This window comes from Silurus aristotelis (assembly GCF_946808225.1).
Source record: "Silurus aristotelis genome assembly, chromosome: 23".
In the NCBI taxonomy this organism is placed as follows: domain Eukaryota; kingdom Metazoa; phylum Chordata; class Actinopteri; order Siluriformes; family Siluridae; genus Silurus; species Silurus aristotelis.
In genome coordinates, this window is record NC_139596.1 from 9,805,882 (window position 1) to 9,823,193 (window position 17,312).

At 35.6% G+C, this 17,312-nt stretch overlaps 1 protein-coding gene across 2 annotated transcripts in view; it reads right to left on the reverse strand.

The window, feature by feature from the left end:
- The window catches only part of tmem8b (transmembrane protein 8B), a 134,413-nt gene that overhangs the window by 50,159 nt on the left and 66,942 nt on the right, over window positions 1-17,312 (reverse strand). The gene's annotated exons all lie outside the window — the stretch shown is intronic.

Here is a 17,312-nt window from a genome sequence, read left to right on the forward strand (position 1 = left end):
AGATAATGTGTACATTTTAATCCGAATGTATTTATGATTGTAAATTAAAGTTTCACATTTCATATTATTAAAGCACATTATTATATGTATAGTATATATATTATGTTATATAACAAATGTGTGTATACATTTTATAAACAAAGAACATGAGCAAAACCCACAAATAAAGAGCATAGTGAGGTGTGTGTGTATTATATATATATATATATATATATATATATATATATATATATATATATATATATATATATATATATTAGGGCTGACAATTGATTAAAATATTTCATTGTGATTAATCGCATGATTATCATGAGTTAACTCATGATTAATCACAACTTAAACAATTAATTAATACTCTTCCAGTTTTTAAGACTCTAATCAACATGGGCAGGGACAAAAATTATGCAAATGTATGTTTATTATTAGTGAAACCAAACTGAACATACAGCATGAAGACAAAATATTCTTGTAAATGTTTGAAAGTAATTATGGTGTTTTAAATTACGTAAATCATCAGGACACCAAACGGAACTTTTGCTATGTTTTCAATGCTTCCAATTGCCGGATGTGTGCATCAATATATACGTATATAGTGAAGAAATGACTTCATGAATAAATGTGTGTTAAGGGTTTTAATTTCGCTGCTTTTTTATTTATTTATATATTTAACAAAAATGGTCAAACAGAAATGTGCGCTGCATTAATCGTGCGTTAACTAATAAAATTAGTTAACGTGCGAACATGTTATTAACGCGTAAATACATACATACATACAGTACATACATACAGAGTGGCACAGGCAAGTTTTGGAACTAGGATTTGCCGACCCTTGGGCATCCGCATTTGTTTGGAACCAGTGTAAATTCATTTATGGCAGCTCATAGAGCCTTGATATATTCTGGTGTGTGGGCCATGTGAGTGTAATATTGCATGAACCCATGAACCTTTGACTATAAATCTTTACTAATAATTTATGTAAATATTTTTTTTAATTTGTGGGGTTTTAAAAATAACAATACATTTGGCCAATTATTGTCAAATTACATTACATTCAGTGCATCTGGAAATTATTCACAGTACTTCAGCTGATTGGACATGATTTGGAAAGACACACACTTGTCTATATAATGTCCCACAGTTAACAATCCATGTCAGAGGACAAACCAAGCCATGAAGTCCAAGGAATTGTCAGAAGTGAGACAGGATTGTATCGAGGCACAGATCTGGGGAAGGTAACAGAATAATTTCTGCAGCATTGAAGGTCCCAATGAACACAATAACCTCCTTTATCTGTATATGGAAGAAGTTTGGAACCACCAGGAAAGAGTTCTAACATTTCACGGTAAAGAGAGGAGAACCATACAGAAGAACAAAAGTCTCTGCAGCACTCCACTCATCAGGCCTGTTTGTAGAGTGGTCAGACGGAAGCCAGTCCTCAGTAAAAGGCACATGACAGCCCACCTGGACTTTACCAAAAGGCACCTGAAGGACTCTCAGACCATGAGAAACTAAGATTGAACTTTTTGGCCTGAATGCCAAACATCATGTCTGAAGGAAACCAGGCACCACTCATTATCTGGCCAATACTATACCTACAGTAAAGCATGGTGGTGGCAGCATTATGCTGTGGGGATGTTCTTTAGCGCTCTGGACCTCAGACTGGGTGATGGTTCATCTCAAGATCGGGAAAAACTGCCCAGAAATAGTTGTGCCAAGCGTGTAGCATCATACTCAAAAATGCTTAAGGCTGTAATTGTTCCCAATGGTGCCTCAACAAAGTATTGAGCAAAGGCTGTGAATACTTATATACCTGTGATTTATATTTATATTTTATTTTTATATAAATTTGCAAATATTTCAAACACACTTCTTTCATGTTGTCATTATGGGGTATTGTTTGTGGAATTTTGGAGAAAATAATGAATTTAACGCATTTTGGAATAAGGCTGTAAAAAGTGAAGCGCTGTGAATACTTTCCAGATGCACTGTAAGTAATTATTTTTTCGATTAAAATAGAGGAAAAATAGATGAAGAGATTTTAGCTCAGTACTAATATTGTGAAATGAAGGGCTGCAACCAACTATTATTTTGATAATCGATTAAAGGGGCGATTAATGTTTGTTAAGTTATTGAGAAGTGCATGGATTTTTCCTTGAACAAATTCACTTATGCTGGGTTGTTTCTTTCTATAAATAAATAAATAATTAATTAAATTAAATTAAATAAAAAACAGCATTTGAGAATGCAAAGTGAGGCAATTTGTTAAAATCAACATTTGTATTGTTTTTAATGATAATTGCAGATGGCAAGTTGACAACCATGCTTAAAAAATCTCTATAAAATATAATACAAAATATCTTTTTTTATTTGTGAATATATAAGTATTTAGAATATATAATAAACTTAATTTTGTATAATAATTAAAATATATGCATCACATCTGAAAACAGATAAGTTAACTGTTTAGTAGACAAATGCTATAAAAAGAGAATGAAACTTTATTATACTATACCATTTTCACATGATGGGGATTATATAGTTTTTTTTTACTGTGCTGATGTTTCGCCTTCATCCGTGACTTGAGACGCACGCTTTTTCCTCCTGCCGGTTGACCCTTTACTCTCCACCATTTTGTAAGCGGCTGCTATCTTGCCGTCACGCTAACCTGTAACTTGAGCAGCCCTACTTATCGACAACCGCATTCGTTGACAACGCTATGTATTATCGATAAGTTGTTGCAGCCCTAATAAAATGCTTGCTGAAGTTGATTAGTTAATGATCGCCATGTTTTTACAATCCAGTTATCATTACAAATACACATTGTAATTGTAACAAGGATGCATTACACCAAGTGTTAGTTTTTTGCTGCCAGGTTGAATTTAATTGGAACATGGTGCACATTTTGGCTAAAAAAAATCTCCATATCTTTTTTGTAATTATTGAAATTCTAATTTTGCTGTATATATTGTCCACACATTTTGTATGGATATGCCAAATTAAAATGATCCTTGATATTATGAATATATTGTACACATTACATAGTTATGATTGTGTAAATGTGATATTATGGATATAATTATTATGTAATTCTGATTATGTAAATGTGATATAGTTAATAATAACTTTGAATAACAATAAAGATTTGAACTAATGCACACTCTCTTAATGCAACCAGCAATAAAAAGCCAATATAATCAGGAGAAATGAAGTGACTGTGACCAAAGAGGCTGAACATTAAAAATGCTCTTTGCTCTGATCGAGAGATTAGTTTTCAGAATGCCACTAAGCAGTGTTATGCTTGTGATAAATCATGTTCTGATCAATCCTTCACACCTTCTGCAGCATTAAATAAGCCCTGCAACAACTGCCCATGGCTCCATTTGAACTTGTTTGTCTTGTTGTGTAGAGCTGACTGCAGGTAATTAGTTTACCAAGACCAATGGCCTGTGTTGTTGCCCTAGCTTTGCTTCATTTCACTAATTGACTGTGCAATAGGCACTCTGTAGGCATATCACCACATATTAAGGCCAATAAAAGAGAGATAATGGAAATACTGCTTTACGTTCTTTTGATATATATACCCCCCTCCCACACGCGCAGCGCGCGCACACACACACACGCGCAGCACTTTTTTAGTGCTTGCATACAGTGGTATTTCTGACTACTCTAAAGTAATCATGTGTACTCTTATTTCTATTTTCTCTGCTTGGTGAAATTAACCATGCTTAACTACAGCAATCCTAACCTCCAAGTACTTCATTATGATCAGCCATTGTTTTGGCTGCCAGCCTAGAACACAGCACTTCCTAATAATAATAATGAAGAACTTACTATACTGGTTTGGCATCAACAGCACAGGAAAGTGTAAAGTTAAGTTAGTATTAGGTTTGTAGTCTAAATATTATTTAATCATGGATATCAAGTCATCAAACATGTACATCTATTTCTTTCGGCTGACCCCTTCACCACAGCGGATCATCCGTCTCCATACTACTTTGTCCTCTACATCTGCCACTTTCAAACAAACTACCTGCATGTCTTCCCTTACCACATTCATGAACCTTCTTTTTAGCCTCCCTTATCATCAATCATCAACCATGTACTTAAAGAGTAAAAAAAAAAAAAACACAAAAAGCTAGATAATATGATACTATGTGTAAACCAGTAGACAATGTAAAAACAAAAAAAAAGTGTCTGTCACTGGAAAGAACCCTTGAAATGTACTACTACTGATCCTACAGTACATAAACACTGAGAAAACAAAGTGAAGGAATTTGTGGAAAGATTGTGTCTGCTGTTAGCATGTGAAGAACTGTGTACAGAAATTTCTAACCCTTATGTGTGAGCAGCATTATGTGTGAGCAGCACATCATTTTGAGGCACATTTTACCCTGCCTTTGCAGATGTTATGATCAGCACAGAAATCACAGGCATATTAAGTATTAACTCCTAAATCATTTGTGCTTATTTCAATTCTGAATACAGCCCATAATTACTCATTGTTTTTAAAAGATCAGCTCAGTGGTTAAAAAGGACTTGTCCAACAGAGGAATTTCCATGTGGTTTCCTCTTTATGGTTTGTTATGACTAATAGCCTTGGTTAACACCCTACAGCCCACACATTTTTGCCAGACCGGTAGGCCTGCAAGCATGGCCTGAAAGCAGAAATCACAACAGTACCATTTATGTTTATGAATCAAATAGAAATAAAACCATGGTTTCATTTATTTATTTATTTATTTATTTATTTATTTATTTATTTATTTATTTATTTATTTTAGCTGGTGTGAATGAATCCACAGTTCTGGTCTGGTTTTCATGTTCAACCTTCAGGCTTGAGGGCAGCGCTCAAACCTACTTTTTGCTCATACATCAAGGTTAGCCGCAAGCTTTACAACATGTCTACTGCTCATTATCGCCTGCCATTAGCTGCTGTCAGTGTGTCAACAGTAAAGATGAATGCTGCTCTGGCAGGTGTCTGATCTCAGTGCAGATGCATACTTGGGTCCTGGTTGTGAACTCAATCATAATGTCATTATGATGAACCCAAAAAGCGCAACTATTTGGCACCAAAAATTAGAGGATATTTATTCCAATTTTGTATTTACTTCCTGAATATAGAGTCCCTTTCCATTGAAGGATTCTCAGACAATAAAATCCAATCTCCATGGCTCCATTGATTCATTATTTTATGACTTCTTAAAGGTTGGCCACCATTTCTATCTATCTAGTCAAGGTTGCTACTCTAAGTTATATTAGACTAAGTTATATTATTAAAAAATAATACATTTAAAACCAAGCTAGGCAAAATAAAAATAAAAAGAATATATATATCATGATTCCTTTCATTTATTCATTTTGTCAGGGTCATGGTAAACTTAAAATGTATCCCATGAACACTGAATGTACTGTAAGACACCCAAAGCACTATGCAGACAAATACTCACTTATACCTTTGTCACCAATTATGACAGTCTAAAAGAAACCAGAGAACCGAGAGGAAGCAGATGAAGGGGAGTCTTGAAAAATTCAGCACATACAGTAACCCAAACTAGAACTGAGGATATTGAAGTTGAATTGAATGATACCTACTGAACAAATTGTACTGTACTCAATACATAAGTATATGGTATTAACCAGTAGCCAAGGAATGGTCAAATATTTCAAATATATACTCCTAAAGTAAATTTTTTCTTTCTCTGAGGGAACAATCAACATTTCTAAAAGTAACCCTACCCTAAGAAAAATTGGGAAATGATTGTCGAAAGAAAAATTTAAATGTGACAATGGTAATTCACGTTCTTTGAAGTAAAAGTAAAACCTTGAAAGTGTTACATATAAATATCTATGTATTCTATATGTTTGTTGTTTAAAATAACAGATCCTTTTCTAACTGGTGAGTCAAACGTCTTAGTGTTGTAATCTGAGGAATTTCAACATGCTTAAAATACCAAGATTAAAATATTAAGACTTTCGACAACAAACAGTTTTTAAAAACATAGATTTAAACAGAGGTACAAGTTTAGACAGTTAAACTCCCAGCTGACGTAACTGTGATAGATTAGTTTAGATTAAGTTTCTCTTCAATATGATTTCTTCACAATAATGTGGAGAGCTCACCACGCTTTAAAGTCCTAATTAAAACCATTTGTATTCCAGAGCCAGGAAAAAAGTTGAAGATCTATGGTAATTGCAGGGATGCTCACACTTACATCTGTTCTGTTTGAAAGTCTCAAACAAACACGAGCAAAATAATGTTAGCATATGTGCCATTTGCTAAACCCTTTATCTCCATTGCTGATGTTTCAATTACAGACTGGTGATGAAATATGCTCATTATGCAGCTGAAAGCTGGAGCCCATTGTCTTGGAAACTGCTTTTGAAATCCCATAACCGCCAGCTTTAATTTGCCTTTCTGAATGTCACTCAAACACAGAGCAGGGAAAACAAGGGCTCAATGATGCCTAGAGCTAATGAGCGATGATTGCAATTAAAGCTACCATCAAGAGGGTCACCGCAGCGGTTTAGCATTTCCAGAGTTTTAACTGTTATTAATTGTAATGGCTACTGTGGTTTAGTATTTGTGGAATAGAAACACAATGAAAGAAGGAGTGTAAAAAACCTTCATAAAACAAGCAGCAGGAAAAAGTGATTTCAAAATGTGGTGTCAAAATGATTTCACATTTCACAAGGCATTCAGAGCCCTGTTACTTAACACAAGGTATGAATCCTTTAAATAGTAAACTGGAAGATCCGGGTTTCCAAACTATGCTAAGTTTTAATTAACAACTATCTTATTTTTATTTGAAGCTGGCATTTACGTTAACATGCAATTTAAAGTTCATGAAGAAATAGCTGAGCAAGAGATGAAACTTCCCAAGGCACGGATGTTTCCCATAAGTACACTTTCACTCTCTCTCTCTTTATCTCCCTCTTTCTCCCTCTCTCACCTTTCTCTCTTTCGCTCCAGGAAGCTTTTTGTTGAACCCGAATATAATCTTTATTCTCCACTGACCCTGGATATATTGCTAATTAAGGTCCCAGAGCACTGGGGGAAGGAGGGCAGGATGATATAGAGTTCTGCTGGTGGGTGGTCAATGTAGGAGAGCTGCGAATAATGGCAGAATGCCAGTGTGTGCTGTTAGATGAAATTGATTTGAAGAGTGGGGGTGGGAGCGAGATACAGTGTAATAGAATTAAGTCTGACAAAAGCGCTGACCTGAAGGTTACATCCAAGGGACAGTGACTCTACAAGGTCAGGCAATACACGGTGTGTGTTCTAGCAAGGCAGGAAAAAGATGGCAGGACACTGCAAATGTGGTGGAGTGAGTGGACTTCTGCAGAATAGATTAAATAATTTGTATTATTTATACATTTTTGTAAAAAAATGTATTACACTAGGTCCAGTACGACCAATGAATTTTAGCAAACAGATACCAAATACTTGAAAAATATTGTAGCAGGGATGACAATGTATTGAGAAAAAAAAAATGCCTTCTAGTTTGTTAAACATGGACCAGCACAGCTTTTATAGCAGGTCCTCTGCATTTTATCCAATCACGTACATAAAAATGATTAAGCTGAAGGCGATTTGTTGGACCAGAAACTAGATACATGTACAAAAAAAAGGTGCAAGCTTCATCGATTTATCATTTTATTTGCACTCTCTGGACTGATTGATGAACTGATGATATGTCTTGCTTTAAATTGAGAATAAGAATAACTAAATATTTAAGTATGGATTGAAAAATACATTTGTATTATTCATTTCATATTTAACTCAAAACACAGAGAGCTAGTCCAAAGTGGTAACAGGAAATGCCACTATGAAACAAAACACACACCATTGTCATATTTATAGACATACTAATCATTATTGGTCCATATGCAAAACAACATTTATTTTTTATATAAGACCTACTGTATAAGAGATGCTGCAAATTAGTTTTCTCTCTGTGTGTGTGAGTGTGTGTGTGTGTGTGTGTGTGTGTGTGTGTGTGTGTGTGTGTGTGTGTGTGTGTGTGTGTGTGTGTGTGTGTGTGTGTGTAAGACTGGAATATAAGTAAGAGTCAAGCACACAAACAAAGGAAAAATAACAATAACAGAGCATGCTAAGAGAAAATTATGATTTTTGCTACATTACCAAGAAAAAATGATAATAACAACTTTAAGTATAATGTTTCATATTTAATTTGTTGTCCAAGGTTTAAGATTCAAAGTCTACATCAGGAATGCCTTGCAATGAGGAAGGAATACACGTCATGGAAAGCAAGTTCATTACTGGGCATAATAAACCCTCACATTCACACATTAATTTATTGAGCCCCATAAAAACAAAAGGTTCAACTTTCAACTTTTTCAGAAAGGGACCTCAGATATTTATCCTCAGATGCACATCCTGTTTAAATAAAAATCAAGTGGCATACTCAGCTTGTAATCCCTAAAGTTTAATGTATATCTAACATATGCACATCTTTTCCATAATCCAAAACTAAAGATTGCTAATAAGTCCTTTGATATAATGAGCCTGAAGATCTCCATCACATGATTTTGAATCCATATTATAGGATGCAGCTGTTATTCAACACTCATGTCTGCTAGCACTTTCAGCCTTGGGCTTACTGTAAATGCCAGCATCAAATTTAAACATCTAGAACCATAACACAACCATACAATGGAAGTGCATCTGGTGAAATAGACTGGACTCTCAGACTTGAGAGCAATAAACTGCACTGCAGTAAAGCCACGCTCCATTTCTTAATGGCTCAATACACAATGCAATTTGAGACGTAGAGAGTTTTCACAGGTTTTTTGCTCCTCATTCAAGAGCAATAATACGGTCCACAGGTAGAGCAGCCCATCATGGCCAATTGTTTCCCTTGCGTGTGCTTCATCTAAGCTGGTGTAAGACCTTTTCAGCCTCATTGAACATCAATGGCCCCCTCCTGATCCGTGCTTACCTTCAGAACATGGCCAGGAATACTGCAGCACCATACAAAGGTGAAAAAAATAGAGAATGCTCAAGGATAGAGAAATATTATACAGAAAGAATATATACTTTGTTTCATGTACTGTATTCTGGTTCAGATGTGGTATGCAGTATCTTGTGTGTAATTTCTTGGTTGGGGATTAGCTCTATAGTGTTCTTTGTGTGTACTCCACATGGCTGGGTTCTAAAGTTTCCCATCACCTTCCAAATGCACACTGGAAGGTGGATTATACTAAACATTCCTTTTTAGGGCCAGTATGTGTGAATATGTCCAATGGTGGATTTTTGTCCCATCTAGAGCATATTTAATCGTCTTACACTGAGTGTTCCTGGGCTTGGCTCTGGATCCACCTTCACCACCTTGAAGATGAAGCCATTATTGAAAGAATGAATGGATGTTTAATAGATAAATGAAAGGCTAGATCAATTTGCATAAGCTTCAAATGACATTTTATATAAATCTACACAACAATTTATATATTTAAATTAGGTTTAGGGAATTTGTTCATAACTTAATCAATATGGTCTGGCATTGAAATCATCATTAATATTCATAAAAAATCATTTTATGCAAAATAGGAAAATTTGCTTTAATAAGGACAATAGACTGTGCATAACAGCCTTGATTAATGTCTTAATGTCTTATCACTGTTAATAGAGTATATGGACAAAAGTATTGGGACACCTCCTTTTCCAATGTGGTAATGCTTCGATTGAACTAGGAGACCCAAACCTGTTCGAGCATGACAATGCCCCTGTGCACAAAGCTAGCTCATTGAAAATATGGTTAAGATGTGTTGAAGATCTTGAGTGGCTTCCTTTTAACTCTGACCTCAACCCTAATGAACACTTTTGGGATGACCTGAAACACTGCACCGCCAGGCCTCCCCACGCTACATCAGCACCTGATTTTACTAACGCATTTATTGCTGAATGAGCACAAATCTCCACAACCACACTCCAAAATCTAGTGGAACATTTTTGCAGAAGAGTGAAATTTTTTAAAAACTGCAAATGGGACTGAATATGTAATGGGATTTTCCAATCGCAAATACATATTTTATGGTCAGGCTTCCATGACCTGTTATCTATATAGTGTATCTGCATTTTGTTACTTGCTTACCGTAATTTCCGGACTATAAAGCGCACCCACTGAATTTTACAAATATTTTTATTTTTAACATAAATAAGCCGCACCTGTCTAGAAGTACACTAATGTACTTTACACAGGCTTTAACGAAAGACACGTTACACACGGTGTAACGAGTGAAATATGTTGCGCTTTCTTTAGGAGCATAGCGGTATTTTGGGAATAGCCTGGCACTGCATTTTTCCCGGTATTACTGCGTGTGTTCAAGACCGAGGAATATGTCCTTATTATTTTCTGATGCTGATTTCTAAGTTTCTTTGACTAACCCGTAACGCTGTTGCTAAGAATAATAAAAAAGCACGAGTTTTGGAAACCTGTTTGTGCTTATATGATTTCTGTTGCAACTGGAGTTAGTGAGCTCTCCCTTCACCCAGACTCAACGCGTTACAACGGCTTGTATCTAAACAGTAGCCGACCAAGAAAGTCATTGTTAGCTGTCTTCCTCCTTCCTTTCACAACTATTTCTCTCGGGAGTTTATCTTTTGGCATCGTCGTGCGTTTAAAAAAAATAACGTTTTTGCTCCCGATGCCGTGCAGCTCAGAACACAGGTGAGGTGCGTTTTTTCGTTTCCGTTCGGAAATTTCATTGGTCTAATGTTATGGGGTTCAGTTTTTTGGCTTGAAGTTTGTGAAACTGGGAAAAACCCAGGAAAAATTCAGAAATGAGCCGCTTCGTTGTTTAAGCCACGGGATTCAAAACGTGGGAGAAAAGTAGCGGCTTATAGTCCGAAAAATGCGGTATGTATTTTTTTGAGTCTAACACTGAAAAACATTGGTAACTATGGATTTGTATCTGGTCCTGGGCTTGCTCTATAACTGACTGCCAATAAATAAAGAAACTGAATTTGTTTGCATTGACTCTAGGTTAAACTCTGTCTCTTGATACAATGTTAGTCATTTATGTGCTATAATATAAATATAATAAAAAAAAATCTATAATATAAACTATGTTACTTTTTTTAACATCCATGTGATGCTTTTTTTTAAAGAAGTACAGTATCTCACAAAAGTGAGTACACCCCTACATTTCAGCCACCATTTTTTATATATATTCTTAAGGGACAATACTCTAGAAATAAAACATGGATATAGTAGTCAATGTTCAGCTTGTATAGCAGTAGAGATTTACTGTCCTCTAAAAACAACTCAACCCTTGAGAAGATATTCAAATGGTTGCTGAAATGTGAGGGGTGCACTCACTTTTGTGAGATACTGTATGACCAAAGCATTTTTGTGTGAACTCATTTCGTTAAAACTATAAGTGGTGTGCTATTAGATTCTGCTAATCTATTTCACACGCATGAAACCTGAACTACATTTTGTATTTCTATTTATTGCCTATTACCCGTGATCTGCCCAGAGCAGTTAATATAAAATGTAATCAGCTTCTTGTGTTGAAAATGACTCATTCAATGTGACCAAACAAATTGTTCACTTCATTAAACATGATTCAGGATTATGATAAGATATGAGTGTGAGTCGGTTCTGCTGTTATGAATTCAGATCTAGAAATGACAGTGGTTCTAATTATTATGGCTTTAAAAAATGTAAATTTTTCTTTTTCTTTTTAACACTAATTAACCTGATTTTACTTTTGACCTCTACAAGGTATTTTTTAGACATAAGTTTTAAAAAGTAGGTCAACTGCAATGAAATAAGACCGGCAATTCATTCAGATTCCACAATACTTACATTTATTGTGCTAGTAACTATAATATCCATTCATCTCTATTATACAAGCCTAAGATTGGAAGTGATTTGTCGCTGCCGAATTTTTGAATCATATTAGTGAATCTTCAAACTCCATTAGTCTGAATGAGTGATGGGTCTCCATGAGTCTGGAGGCAGTATTAGTTATGTCGCAACAGCATCTGGATATCCACTTTCTTTCAAATAAATTGAACATCTCTTATATTAAAATTGACATTGCTGTGAATCACTCACTTTTCCTGCGCAGTGGAAGGTCCTCCAAAATGCACTCAGATCAGTGCAGCCACTTCATCATCTCCCATGTGACACGGTGCTACATTAATACCGTTGGGGTCACACATTGTGGACTCCATTGTGGTCTGCCAAGCAGCACACGTTCTGATCGTTATACAAAATGTATTCATTGGCTTGTAATCATTCTCACTACTCCACTACCTGACTTCATTTAAATGATGAATATATACTACAGTGTATTTACTTTCAAACCACACTGTCCTTCTTACTGAAGGATCACAAAATCAGTCCCTGAATATCATGTATAAAAGATAACCTATTTTTGACCACAGGGCTGTGGATTGTTGTCCTTTGTTCAGGGACCAAGTTATCTGCAAGTAGGGCTGCAACTAACAATTATTTTGATAATTGAATAATCTTAAAAAAAGATTATTTTCTATTAATCGGATAATTTTGATTATTTTTTTTATTAGATGTTTTGATTATTACAACGCTATTAAACTATAATTCAGGGTAATTATATGTATAAAAGTGTACTTAAAAATGCACAAGCCACAGAGAGATTAACTATCTTTATTTTTGACATTTAATGCTTATAATGGCTGCTTGTGCATGGGGGATTTCTTCTATGAAACAATTCCCTCATGCTGGGTTGTTTCTTTTTCTAAAAAAAAAAAAAAAACAACAACCGCATTTGAGTATGAAAGGTAAAGCCATTTGTGTAAACCAACATTTGTATTGTGGCAAGTTGACAACCAAGTTTTAAAACATCTATATAAAACTTTTTTGTTTTAATTGTTTAAATAAATACAAATTTATATTTGTATAAATAAAAACACATCTAGAATTGACAATTAATTACATTTTGTATAATAATTAAATGATATATGCATACATTTTATATACAAACATTGAAAACAAGCATTTAAACGAAGTAAAACTGCAGTAAATCATGTTTGAAAACAGATAAGTTACTGTTGTAGTAGACAAATGCTATAAAAGAAAATAGAACAAATGCAGCAAGCTTACAGGCTTGATAAAAAATATCTTTTTTAAATATACTTTGTTTTACAAATGCATAAACATTCCCCTAAAACCACAACAGTTTCTAAAAATGTGATCATTTACTGCTGCTATTATTTGCTCCTTTTAGATTTAGTGTTTGTTCACACCATTTTAAACGAATCCATCACTATTTCACGAGCAAGCTGATTGTGCAACCTGATTCTCGTGAGTCACGACAGAACACATCCAGTGCGACCGCCCCAAAAGTTAGCAGTTTACACCGAAGCACTTCATCTAACTACCATTTTCACATGATGAGGATTATACTGTTTTTGCTTAACGTGCTGATGTTTCGTCTTCATCCGTGACACCAGTGTGTTTTCTTTTCACGTGCTTGTGCATCACTGTGGTACTTCCATGCCACACAAGCTCAGTTTTGCATAACTTGCAGGCACAGTTTTCTTTGTTGCGTTTAATATAAAATGTTCTCATTGCCTTGGATGACTTGGGACGCACACTTCCTGCTGCTGGCTGTACTCTGCACCATTTCGCGAGCGGCTGTGTTATCTTGCTGTCACGCTAACCTGTAACTTGAGCAGCTCAACTAATCCAAAAAAGCTCTGTTTGACAACAAATTTTATTATTAATTATTATTTTTTGTATCGATTATTTGTTGCAGCTTTAACCGCAAGCCAGACTTATTTTCACATATATGTATTTTACCAATATAACATCAGTGTTGTATATCCTGAAATTATACATGTATGCTTTAAAAAAATTCTGATGAGCTTTTATACAGGCTTTTGCCAAATGTAAAATGAATGCTGGATGCATATTGCAAATTCTGAATACATTTTTGTGTCTATATCTATAGAATCTGTCTATATACAGAACAAAGAAACAAATACACTGTACAGTACACACATACTGTATACACACCCACACAGTAAACACATACACACATACTGTATACACACCCACACAGTAAACACATACACACATACTGTATACACACCCACACAGTAAACACATACACACATACTGTATACACACCCACACAGTAAACACATACACACATACTGTATGCACACTTACAAACACACACACATATACACACACATACACACATATACACACACACACACACACACACACACACACACACACACACACACACACACACACACACACACACACACACACACACACACATATATATATATATATATATATATATATATATATATATATATATATATATATATATATATATATATATATATATATATAGTGAGGAAAATAAGTATTTGAACACCCTGCTATTTTGCAAGTTTTCCCACTTAAAAATCATGGAGGGGTCTGAAATTGTCATCGTAGGTGCATGTCCACTGTGTCCACATAATCTAAAAAAAAAAATCCAGAAATCACAATATATGATTTTGAAACTATTTATTTGTATGATACAGCTGCAAATAAGTATTTGAACACCTGTCTATCAGCTAGAATTCTGACCCTCAAAGACCTGTTAGTCTGCCTTTAAAATGTCCACGGGAGGAGCTGGTCAATGACCTGAAAAGAGCTGGGACCACCGTTTCCAAGGTTACTGTTGGTAATACACTAAGGCGTCATGGTTTGAAATCATGCATGGCACGGACGGTTCCCCTGCTTAAACCAGCACATGTCCAGGCACGTCTTAAGTTTGCCAATGACCATTTGGATGATCCAGAGGAGTCATTGGAGAAAGTCATGTGGTCTGATGAGACCAAAATAGAACTTTTGGGTCATAATTCCACTAAACGTGTTTGGAGGAAGAAGAATGATGAGTACTATCCCAAGAACACCATCCCTACTGTGAAGCATGGGGGTGGTAGCATCATGCTTTGGGGGTGTTTTTCTGCACATGGGACAGGGCGACTGCACTGTATTAAGGAGAGGATGACCGGGGTCATGTATTGCGAGATTTGGGGGAACAACCTCCTTCCCTCAGTTAGAGCATTGAAGATGGGTCGAGGCTGGGTCTTCCAACATGACAATGAACCGAAGCACACAGCCAGGATAACCAAGGAGTGGCTCTGTAAGAAGCATATCAAGGTTCTGGCGTGACCTAGCCAGTCTCCAGACCTAAACCCAATAGAGAATCTTTGGAGGAAGCTCAAACTTATATATATATATATATATATATATATATATATATATATATATATATATATATATATATATATATATATATATATATATATATTTGTGTGTGTCTGTGTGTGTGTGTATTCATTAGGGTAAGTTCATTGGGGTGGAAATACGCTTTTTATAAAGAAACATGGTGTGAATGAATCTCCCATCTATTTTACTTTCGGTGTAACTAAATTGCTATATTTATCATTTTTAGTAAAAACACTGTGATCCAGGGAATTCATCAACACTTCACATCAGGCAGAATAATAACAGCGACTCCTCTGCGTGACAGTGGCCTCGGCTCAGCCCAGTGAGGCTCCAATTTTTTATCAAGATTCATGGATAAGCCTTTGTCACCAACCCCACTTTAATTTTCCTGCTCCACTTACTGGTGTAAGTGAGAAAAATCCGTGTTCAAAAGCAGCACTTGTGGTTCCTATATTCCGAAACGTCCCCGAGACACAAAAGCTTTCATCATAAAACAATAAGACACTGAGCCATATGCCTTCCATATTTATGCTTATAAATACAAATAAATAAGTAATAAAACCCATGTCAAACTCTTAGCCTGTTCCATTTTAATCTCAGGGTTTCACGTTCGTACATGCACACCAGCTCAGGCGTCCGAATGTTCTAGTGACAATTCCTTGTCTAAGATCACATTAGATAAGGTGTTGGCGTGCCCTCAAGCACTCTACCCCCAGCCTTCCCACCCTCACCCAAGCCCACACACACATAGCCTTTTCCTGCCACAGACTTTACACATCTCAAGGATTTTCTCATGCAATATACAACAACAGAACAGCATGTCTACATCAAAGTGCTCCACAGAGACTGCGCTGCCACACTATGACAAGAAGCGTCTGCAAAAAAAAAGAATCTTTCTGTTCCAGGTGTTGAAAATTTGTGCTAATAATTAAATGTATTGCACATAAATTTTCACAAGGGCAAATTATATTGCAGCATATACCACAAAGCAGCACAGCATGAGTTTTCGATGAAAACAAAGCCAATGGGAAAATAAAGACATGACAGAAAAAGTCTCGAAATATTTTGCAGTTTTGCAGCATAGTACTGAATGAACTTTGTTTTTTTTCCTCAGACTAGTTACAGTATCATACATAGTGAGATCTGGTAACAAAATGACACTAGCTGTATCTCATTATGTATCTGCTTAGTGTTCTATATACACTGATCAGGCATAACATTACGACCACCTGCCGAATATTGTGTTTCTCCCCTTTTGCTGCCAAAACAGTTCAGACCCATCGAGCATAACTGCATTAACTTCTTCAGCAATTTGAGCTACAGGAGCTCATCTGTTGGATCAGACCACACGGGCCAACCTTTGCTCCCCATGTGCATCTATGAGCCTCGGCCGCCCACAACCCTGTCGGTCGCTGGCTGTTCCTTCCTTGTAACACTTTTGATAGATACTGACCACTGCAGACCAGCCCACAAGAGCTGCAGTTTTGGAGATGCTCTGACCCAGTCGTCTAGGAAATCACAATTTGGCCCTCATCAAACTCAATCAAATCCTTACAGTCACCCATTTTTTCTGCTTCTAAAATGTTCACTTGCTGCCTAATATACCCCACCGACTAGCAGGCGCCACGATGAAGAGATAATCTGTGTTATTTATTTTATCGGTCATAATGTTATAATGTCATAATATTATACTTGATCCGTGTGCATATACTGTATATATATATATATATATATATATATATATATATATATATATATATATATATATATATATATATATATATATATATATATATATATATATATATATATATATATATATCTGTATTTGTATTTAGCTTTACACATAAAGTGGGCATGACCCAAGCCAGGAGAACATGTTTTGGTTGCTTTTATTTGTGTTGTGATTAATTATTGTCATGAAATGCAATTGCCAATTGTGGTTTTGGGTAATGTTTGTGCTGTCTTCTTTGTAAGGATTTGCTTGAAAAAAAATTCAATTGTTTTTATACAATCTAGCTAGCACAGTTACTGTTTTTAGTCGCTTGCAGTATCTTCTAATAC